This window comes from Nerophis ophidion, linkage group LG10 (genome assembly GCF_033978795.1).
Source record: "Nerophis ophidion isolate RoL-2023_Sa linkage group LG10, RoL_Noph_v1.0, whole genome shotgun sequence".
Classification (NCBI taxonomy): Eukaryota; Metazoa; Chordata; class Actinopteri; order Syngnathiformes; family Syngnathidae; genus Nerophis; species Nerophis ophidion.
In genome coordinates, this window is record NC_084620.1 from 73,521,035 (window position 1) to 73,527,065 (window position 6,031).

Sequence of the window (6,031 nt, forward strand, 5' to 3'; positions counted from 1 at the left end):
TTTCCACAGTACTGGACATTGAATCATTTGCACGCTACTACAACTCAACATGTACTACTATCATAAGTCAACTTAACTACTACCATAACTCAACCTGTACTACTATCATAAGTCAACTTAACTACTACCACAACCTGTACTACTATCATAAGTCAACTTAACTACTACCATAACTCAACCTGTACTACTATCATAAGTCAACTTAACTACGACCATAACTCAACCTGTACTACTATCATAAGTCAACTTAACTACTACCACAACTCAACCTGTACTACTATCATAAGTCAACTTAACTACGACCATAACTCAACCTGTACTACTATCATAAGTCAACTTAACTACTACCATAACTCAACCTGTACTACTATCATAAGTCAACTTAACTACGACCATAACTCAACCTGTACTACTATCATAAGTCAACTTAACTACTACCATAACTCAACCTGTACTACTATCATAAGTCAACTTAACTACTACCATAACTCAACCTGTACTACTATCATAAGTCAACTTAACTACTACCATAACTCAACCTGTACTACTATCATAAGTCAACTTAACGACTACCATAACTCAACCTGTACTACTATCATAAGTCAACTTAACTACTACCATAACTCAACCTGTACTACTATCATAAGTCAACTTAACTACTACCATAACTCAACCTGTACTACTATCATAAGTCAACTTAACTACTACCATAACTCAACCTGTACTACTATCATAAGTCAACTTAACTACTACCATAACTCAACCTGTACTACTATCATAAGTCAACTTAACTACGACCATAACTCAACCTGTACTACTATCATAAGTCAACTTAACTACTACCATAACTCAACCTGTACTACTATCATAAGTCAACTTAACTACGACCATAACTCAACCTGTACTACTATCATAAGTCAACTTAACGACTACCATAACTCAACCTGTACTACTATCATAAGTCAACTTAACTACTACCATAACTCAACCTGTACTACTATCATAAGTCAACTTAACTACTACCATAACTCAACCTGTACTACTATCATAAGTCAACTTAACTACTACCATAACTCAACCTGTACTACTATCATAAGTCAACTTAACAACTACCATAACTCAACCTGTACTACTATCATAAGTCAACTTAATTACTACCATAACTCAACCTGTACTACTATCATAAGTCAACTTAACTACTACCACAACCTGTACTACTATCATAAGTCAACTTAACTACGACCATAACTCAACCTGTACTACTATCATAAGTCAACTTAACTACTACCATAACTCAACCTGTACTACTATCATAAGTCAACTTAACTACTACCACAACCTGTACTACTATCATAAGTCAACTTAACTACTACCATAACTCAACATGTACTACTATCATAAGTCAACTTAACTACTACCATAACTCAACCTGTACTACTATCATAAGTCAACTTAACTACTACCATAACTCAACCTGTACTACTATCATAAGTCAACTTAACTACTACCATAACTCAACCTGTACTACTATCATAAGTCAACTTAACTACTACCATAACTCAACCTGTACTACTATCATAAGTCAACTTAACTACTACCATAACTCAACCTGTACTACTATCATAAGTCAACTTAACTACTACCATAACTCAACCTGTACTACTATCATAAGTCAACTTAACGACTACCATAACTCAACCTGTACTACTATCATAAGTCAACTTAACTACTACCATAACTCAACCTGTACTACTATCATAAGTCAACTTAACTACTACCATAACTCAACCTGTACTACTATCATAAGTCAACTTAACTACTACCATAACTCAACCTGTACTACTATCATAAGTCAACTTAACTACGACCATAACTCAACCTGTACTACTATCATAAGTCAACTTAACTACTACCATAACTCAACCTGTACTACTATCATAAGTCAACTTAACTACTACCATAACTCAACCTGTACTACTATCATAAGTCAACTTAACTACTACCATAACTCAACCTGTACTACTATCATAAGTCAACTTAACGACTACCATAACTCAACCTGTACTACTATCATAAGTCAACTTAACTACTACCATAACTCAACCTGTACTACTATCATAAGTCAACTTAACTACTACCATAACTCAACCTGTACTACTATCATAAGTCAACTTAACTACTACCATAACTCAACCTGTACTACTATCATAAGTCAACTTAACTACTACCATAACTCAACCTGTACTACTATCATAAGTCAACTTAACTACGACCATAACTCAACCTGTACTACTATCATAAGTCAACTTAACTACTACCATAACTCAACCTGTACTACTATCATAAGTCAACTTAACTACGACCATAACTCAACCTGTACTACTATCATAAGTCAACTTAACGACTACCATAACTCAACCTGTACTACTATCATAAGTCAACTTAACTACTACCATAACTCAACCTGTACTACTATCATAAGTCAACTTAACTACTACCATAACTCAACCTGTACTACTATCATAAGTCAACTTAACTACTACCATAACTCAACCTGTACTACTATCATAAGTCAACTTAACAACTACCATAACTCAACCTGTACTACTATCATAAGTCAACTTAATTACTACCATAACTCAACCTGTACTACTATCATAAGTCAACTTAACTACTACCACAACCTGTACTACTATCATAAGTCAACTTAACTACGACCATAACTCAACCTGTACTACTATCATAAGTCAACTTAACTACTACCATAACTCAACCTGTACTACTATCATAAGTCAACTTAACTACTACCACAACCTGTACTACTATCATAAGTCAACTTAACTACTACCATAACTCAACATGTACTACTATCATAAGTCAACTTAACTACTACCATAACTCAACCTGTACTACTATCATAAGTCAACTTAACTACTACCATAACTCAACCTGTACTACTATCATAAGTCAACTTAACTACTACCATAACTCAACCTGTACTACTATCATAAGTCAACTTAACTACTACCATAACTCAACCTGTACTACTATCATAAGTCAACTTAACTACTACCATAACTCAACCTGTACTACTATCATAAGTCAACTTAACTACTACCATAACTCAACCTGTACTACTATCATAAGTCAACTTAACGACTACCATAACTCAACCTGTACTACTATCATAAGTCAACTTAACTACTACCATAACTCAACCTGTACTACTATCATAAGTCAACTTAACTACTACCATAACTCAACCTGTACTACTATCATAAGTCAACTTAACTACTACCATAACTCAACCTGTACTACTATCATAAGTCAACTTAACTACGACCATAACTCAACCTGTACTACTATCATAAGTCAACTTAACTACTACCATAACTCAACCTGTACTACTATCATAAGTCAACTTAACTACTACCATAACTCAACCTGTACTACTATCATAAGTCAACTTAACTACCATAACTCAACTGTACTATCATAAGTCAACTTAACTACTACCATAACTCAACCTGTACTACTATCATAAGTCAACTTAACTACTACCATAACTCAACCTGTACTACTATCATAAGTCAACTTAACTACTACCATAACTCAACCTGTACTACTATCATAAGTCAACTTAACTACTACCATAACTCAACCTGTACTACTATCATAAGTCAACTTAACTACTACCATAACTCAACCTGTACTACTATCATAAGTCAACTTAACTACTACCATAACTCAACCTGTACTACTATCATAAGTCAACTTAACTACTACCATAACTCAACCTGTACTACTATCATAAGTCAACTTAACTACATACCATAACTCAACCTGTACTACTATCATAAGTCAACTTAACTACTACCATAACTCAACCTGTACTACTATCATAAGTCAACTTAACTACTACCATAACTCAACCTGTACTACTATCATAAGTCAACTTAACTACTACCATAACTCAACCTGTACTACTATCATAAGTCAACTTAACTACTACCATAACTCAACCTGTACTACTATCATAAGTCAACTTAACTACTACCATAACTCAACCTGTACTACTATCATAAGTCAACTTAACTACTACCATAACTCAACCTGTACTACTATCATAAGTCAACTTAACTACTACCATAACTCAACCTGTACTACTATCATAAGTCAACTTAACTACTACCATAACTCAACCTGTACTACTATCATAAGTCAACTTAACTACTACCATAACTCAACCTGTACTACTATCATAAGTCAACTTAACTACTACCATAACTCAACCTGTACTACTATCATAAGTCAACTTAACTACTACCATAACTCAACCTGTACTACTATCATAAGTCAACTTAACTACTACCATAACTCAACCTGTACTACTATCATAAGTCAACTTAACTACTACCATAACTCAACCTGTACTACTATCATAAGTCAACTTAACTACTACCATAACTCAACCTGTACTACTATCATAAGTCAACTTAACTACTACCATAACTCAACCTGTACTACTATCATAAGTCAACTTAACTACTACCATAACTCAACCTGTACTACTATCATAAGTCAACTTAACTACTACCATAACTCAACCTGTACTACTATCATAAGTCAACTTAACTACTACCATAACTCAACCTGTACTACTATCATAAGTCAACTTAACTACTACCATAACTCAACCTGTACTACTATCATAAGTCAACTTAACTACTACCATAACTCAACCTGTACTACTATCATAAGTCAACTTAACTACTACCATAACTCAACCTGTACTACTATCATAAGTCAACTTAACTACTACCATAACTCAACCTGTACTACTATCATAAGTCAACTTAACTACTACCATAACTCAACCTGTACTACTATCATAAGTCAACTTAACTACTACCATAACTCAACCTGTACTACTATCATAAGTCAACTTAACTACTACCATAACTCAACCTGTACTACTATCATAAGTCAACTTAACTACTACCATAACTCAACCTGTACTACTATCATAAGTCAACTTAACTACTACCATAACTCAACCTGTACTACTATCATAAGTCAACTTAACTACTACCATAACTCAACCTGTACTACTATCATAAGTCAACTTAACTACTACCATAACTCAACCTGTACTACTATCATAAGTCAACTTAACTACTACCATAACTCAACCTGTACTACTATCATAAGTCAACTTAACTACTACCATAACTCAACCTGTACTACTATCATAAGTCAACTTAACTACTACCATAACTCAACCTGTACTACTATCATAAGTCAACTTAACTACTACCATAACTCAACCTGTACTACTATCATAAGTCAACTTAACTACTACCATAACTCAACCTGTACTACTATCATAAGTCAACTTAACTACTACCATAACTCAACCTGTACTACTATCATAAGTCAACTTAACTACTACCATAACTCAACCTGTACTACTATCATAAGTCAACTTAACTACTACCATAACTCAACCTGTACTACTATCATAAGTCAACTTAACTACTACCATAACTCAACCTGTACTACTATCATAAGTCAACTTAACTACTACCATAACTCAACCTGTACTACTATCATAAGTCAACTTAACTACTACCATAACTCAACCTGTACTACTATCATAAGTCAACTTAACTACTACCATAACTCAACCTGTACTACTATCATAAGTCAACTTAACTACTACCATAACTCAACCTGTACTACTATCATAAGTCAACTTAACTACTACCATAACTCAACCTGTACTACTATCATAAGTCAACTTAACTACTACCATAACTCAACCTGTACTACTATCATAAGTCAACTTAACTACTACCATAACTCAACCTGTACTACTATCATAAGTCAACTTAACTACTACCATAACTCAACCTGTACTACTATCATAAGTCAACTTAACTACTACCACAACCTGTACTACTATCATAAGTCAACTTAACTACGACCATAACTCAACCTGTACTACTATCATAAGTCAACTTAACTACTA